This window comes from Armigeres subalbatus, chromosome 1, assembly GCF_024139115.2.
Source record: "Armigeres subalbatus isolate Guangzhou_Male chromosome 1, GZ_Asu_2, whole genome shotgun sequence".
NCBI classification, from domain to species: domain Eukaryota; kingdom Metazoa; phylum Arthropoda; class Insecta; order Diptera; family Culicidae; genus Armigeres; species Armigeres subalbatus.
Window position 1 is genome coordinate 260,881,874 of NC_085139.1, and position 4,564 is coordinate 260,886,437.

A 4,564-nucleotide genomic window follows, 5' to 3' on the forward strand; every position below is an offset into this window, starting at 1 on the left:
AATCGCAGTTTTATCTAAGTTCAATTGTGCTCGTGATTCTGCTATCGTTAGTGACACCCTCGAACAATTATGGGTTCGAGTCAATATGCCTGGATTCATTATCAGCATTGGGGTTGTGTACTTGCCACCTGATCCTATGAACAATTTTGATGATATTCAACGCCATCTAGAATCTATCGAAAGGGTTAATTCTACACTCAGGGCTAACGACAAGGCCCTGCTGCTCGGTGATTACAATCAATCTGCAATTCGTTGGTGTTCGGTCGAGAGTTCTCACCCGACTGTTGACTTGATACGTTCTCGTCTATCAGAATCCAGTTGCGCATTGTTGGACGGATTCAACTTTCATGGATTGACCCAGATCAACTCAATCGTTAATTCAAATGGTCGTGTACTTGATCTCGTTCTGGCAAACGATGCAGTGCTGCCTAGTTGTGCAATACACCCTGCTCTTGAACCGCTGACATCTGTTGATGTCAACCATCCTCCGCTTACCTTGGAGTTGTCGTATGCACCGCCAATTACCTTTGAGTCTGGACATGATTCGAGCAGTTATAATTTCCGAAAAGCAGATTACTGTGCATTGAATGAAATGCTACTTGCAATGGATTGGGATTGCATCAATTCATTTGATAACGTCGACGGTGCTGTGGACTTTTTCACCGACAGTATCGTTCGTGCATTTGCTATCCATGTTCCGATTGTTGGAGCTGCACGAAAGCCCGCGTGGTCCAATCACAGATTACGAATACTTAAACGTCGCCGGTCCTCTGGACTTCGGAGACACTGCAATTATCGTTCCACTTACAACAAGCAACAGTTCAATAGTGCCAGCAGTGTATACAGAAGTTATAATCAGTTTTTGTATTCCCGATTCATCAGTCGCACACAACGAAATCTGCGTCTAAATCCCAAGCAATTCTGGACATTTGTTAGGTCCAAACGGAATGAAGACGGTCTTCCTACGTCAATGCAACTGAATGGTGTTTCTGCTGACACTCCAGCTGACAAATGCGAGCTCTTTGCTGAACAGTTTAAGACCTCTTTCAACGATTTCTCAGCTCCGCTATCTGTTGTCATCGAGGCTTCTCGTGACACTCCTCGAGATGTTCTGGACTTAGGCATCTTTCCCATCAGTGATGAAGATGTGTGCCGAGCGATCCGGAAACTGAAATTTTCGTTCTGTGCTGGACCGGACGGGATACCGGCTGCTTTGCTGCGCCGGTGTTCGAGCGCTCTTATTAAACCGTTAGCAAAAATCTTCAATCTTTCCCTTCGAACCAGAACGTTTCCCATGCGCTGGAAGTCGTCATACCTTTTTCCAGTTCATAAGAAAGGAAACAAATGCGACGTGAGCAACTATCGTGGAATAACCACTCTCTCCGCTTGTTTTTGAAATAATAATGAACGACACGCTCTTCGCCTGTTGCAGGCAGTACATCTCTACGGACCAGCATGGATGTTTTCCTAATAGATCGGTCGCGACCAACTTGATAGAATTCACAACAACTTGTATTGAGGCTCTTGACAATGGGCGGCAAGTGGATGCGGTATACTTAGATCTTAAAGCTGCTTTTGACCGAGTGGATCATCGTATTCTACTTGGCAAACTTGAGAAGTTGGGAGTTTCCATTGCGTGTGTTGATTGGTTTCGATCTTACCTGACGGATCGAAAATTGCGTGTGAAAGTCGGATCATCTCTTTCGGATCCCTTCGTCACGCCATCTGGTGTACCACAAGGGAGTAATCTAGGACCATTATTGTTTTCGATATTCGTCAACGATGTGACACTGGTGCTACCACCTGGTGTGAGACTGCTCTATGCTGACGATGCAAAGCTTTACATTGTTGTCAACAGTCTTGAAGACTGCATTCAACTACAAATGCTTTTAACCCGTTTAGAGGGGTGGTGCGTGCGTAACTGCTTGTCACTGAGTATCCATAAATGTCAGACAATAACGTTCAGCAGAAAACGAAAACCTATCATCTATAATTACACGCTGTCTGGGACAGTTCTTGAGCGAGTGAACCACATCAGGGATTTAGGAGTTACACTTGACGACGCACTAACCTTCCGTTTCCACTACGATAACGTGATTTCTAAGGCAAACCGACAACTTGGCTTTATAATGAAAATCGCTAAAGGATTCCGTGACCCTTATTGCCTGCGATCACTATATTGTGCGCTTGTACGATCAATTTTGGAATTTGCTGTCACTGTCTGGTGCGCTTACCAAACCACTTGGATTTCGAGGATCGAATCTGTGCAAAAAAAGTTCGTGCGCTTTGCATTGCGCAATCTCCCTTGGCGTGATGGCCAACATTTCACTCCGTATGAAAACCGCTGTCGGTTGCTTGGACTGGATACCTTAGATGTTCGACGCCGTGTGGCACAGGCCATGTTCGTAGCGAAAATCCTGAATGGTGCTTTTGACTCTCCAGCAATACTTAACAGGATGAATTTTTACGCTCCTATGCGTCCGCTGAGGAGGAGGGATTTCATTCAGCTTGGTACTCGAAACAGTCGTTACGGTCAGCATGATCCAGTTCGATAAATGTCGTCCAGTTTCAACGAAGTGTTCCATCTCTTTGATTTTAATCTATCGCCAGCTACTCTACAGCGAGTTTTTACAGCATACTTTCGTGACACAAATTGACACTACAACCATAGATTACTTAGTTCAGTTTTATTAGATTGTACGACAATTCCCCGAAAACCAATTCCCCGAATGCAATTTTCCCGAATGCAATTTCCCCGAATGTATCAATTCCCCGAATGCAATTTCCCCGAATGTAACAATTCCCCGAATGTAACATTTCCCCGAATGTAACAAATCCCCGAAAATAAAGTACTTTTTGCAAACACATAATTGTCATCGACTATAAGCGTCCGAACAGAGCAGCGTTCAAAGATTTGTTCTAGAGTGTCTCTTTGGAAATACCGAACATGATCAAATCTTCCGATAGTATTGTATGTCCTTGATCTTCCTTATTGTTAAGTTATAAAGATATTAGAATATAGTGTTTTCCTATTAATTTTATTTTTCTAAAATAGTCGAACAAAGGCTAAATTTCTTTGATGGAGTAGAATCGCGAACAGAAATTCCGATTGAAAACATCATGGTCAAAATTTGTGAAATCAAACTCCTGTCATACGTAAGGTCTATCCCTTCTTAAGAAGTTACTGCCCGAGCAGCACAAGTCAGGCAAAACTGGTTGCAGCAACTTGATTGTAACCAAGTCTGGTTACATGTGAGTTGCAGTCACCTACGTGGAACATGTGTGCTGCTGGGATGTAATCTTGGATGTGAATCCTCAAAAAATAAAATGCGTATGCCCGGAATAAGACAATGGTGAATGTGATCCCTTCTTTAAAAATAATGCATCTACTCGGAATAACGCAACGGATTACTTTGATCTCTACTTTGGAAGTAGGTGTTTCCCAAGAATAGAATGATAGAATGATAGAATGAAATTACCTTTTTAGGAGAAGGAATTTGCCTGCAATAAGGTAATGATAAACGTAGTCTCTTCTTTTGATGTAGACGAGTTTGGCCGGAATAGATATGATATATGAGATCGCATCTAGCAATAAATATCAATTATATAGACCAAAAAAAATCGAATTAATCGACGTGTTCATTTAAAGAAGACAATATCCCCTCCATTCTCCTTATACTGCCTAGACGTGATCATTTAAGAAAGGCATTATCTCCTTTTTTCGCTTTACTCCGGGCAAACGTGTTTAATTGAAGAAGGGTCCATCTACCCTCATTGTCTTATATTGGGCAAATGTGTTCATTTTAAGAAGGCATTATAACTCGTCTTCCCTAAAACCGGGCGAAGCTATTATCAATAAAAAAAGCTTTATACCTTTCCTTCGCCTTATACCGGAAAACGGATTAATTTTCTTCCTTTATCTCTATTCTCCTTCCTCATTATTCCATTCTCTCTTCCTACATCTCACTTCGTATTTCGCCTTCTCTCGCTCCTCACTCACACTTCTCGCATCATATTTTTCACTTCTCACTTCTTACTCCACACTTTTCACTTCTTACTATGTACTTCCTTCTCATTTCTTACTTTTCACTTCTCACTTCTCATGTCTCACTTCTCACTTCCCACTACTCACTACTCCCAACTCACTGCTCACTACTCACTTCTCACTTCTCACTTCTCACATCTCACTTTTCACATCTCACTTTTTATTAATTTCTCACTTCTTACTCCTCATTCGGCCTAATGACGGTTCGGCATAATGGTCTTCGGCCCAATGACCAACAATCTTATTTTTTTACAATTTTTAAGCAAAATGTCTCGCGATCCTCACTTTTGTTGCAGCTCAAAATTATGTCAAACGCCAATTATGGGACTTTACGTAAAACGACGCAGATTTCTTTTTCAGTTTAGTTTTATCTGCAGTATGGAAACAATTCGGGGAAATGTTGCATTCGGGGAATTGTTACATTCGGGGAAATGTTACGTTCGGGGTAACAATTCGGGGAAATTTCATTCAGGGAAATTGCATTCGGGGAATTGGTTTTCGGGGAATTGTCGTACAATC

The 4,564-nt window shown here is 42.0% G+C and overlaps 1 protein-coding gene across 1 annotated transcript in view; it reads right to left on the minus strand.

Annotated features, from left to right (window-relative positions):
* Positions 1-4,564, minus strand: part of LOC134207087 (activating signal cointegrator 1 complex subunit 2) — a 131,532-nt gene that overhangs the window by 100,462 nt on the left and 26,506 nt on the right. The gene's annotated exons all lie outside the window — the stretch shown is intronic.